The 549-nt window shown below is 43.9% G+C and overlaps 1 protein-coding gene across 1 annotated transcript in view; it reads left to right on the forward strand.

Moving 5' to 3' along the window:
* Positions 1-549, forward strand: part of LOC118432813 — a 7,490-nt gene that overhangs the window by 4,369 nt on the left and 2,572 nt on the right. The window lies entirely within an intron of this gene.

Genomic DNA, 549 nt, shown 5'->3' on the forward strand with positions numbered 1-549 from the left:
CGAAGCATTGGATTCCTATCCATATCGTTTCAATGTAATACCAACAGTACATAGCCCGGTGTGTCACTACTGCAGCGAACCCAGATCTTACAAAACTAACCCCATAATCTCAAACAGACGGTTTTTCCGGGCGCATTCTAAAAAAATGACAAAATAGAAAGCCCGATAAAAACGACTAAAAAAACGTTAAAAAACAGCCGGAGCCTAAACCTCTGCTTGGAGAGTAGAATAGCCGGCCAAAGGGAGATAGCCGGCTAAGGGAATCAAACGGGCACTGGTGCCGCTATACTAAGTCCCTGGCCAGCTTTGATACTATTTCTAAGGCACCGTTGGGTCTGCTTGGAGACTAATGTTTCCACAAAGGGACCCGGTCAGGCAGTTTTGGGGAACGAAATGTACGAGATAAAAGACATCAAAAACAAAAATGGACCAAAGCTAACTCAACAGCATTCCTTGTGCATATTCATTAGCATTGAATTTAATTTTTGTTTCCGCAAACAGTCCGTCCGGGCTACGGATAAGAAATGCGACGTAGGTTGGTCAGTTAGA

Source organism: Branchiostoma floridae, chromosome 16 (genome assembly GCF_000003815.2).
Source record: "Branchiostoma floridae strain S238N-H82 chromosome 16, Bfl_VNyyK, whole genome shotgun sequence".
Lineage (NCBI taxonomy): Eukaryota > Metazoa > Chordata > Leptocardii > Amphioxiformes > Branchiostomatidae > Branchiostoma > Branchiostoma floridae.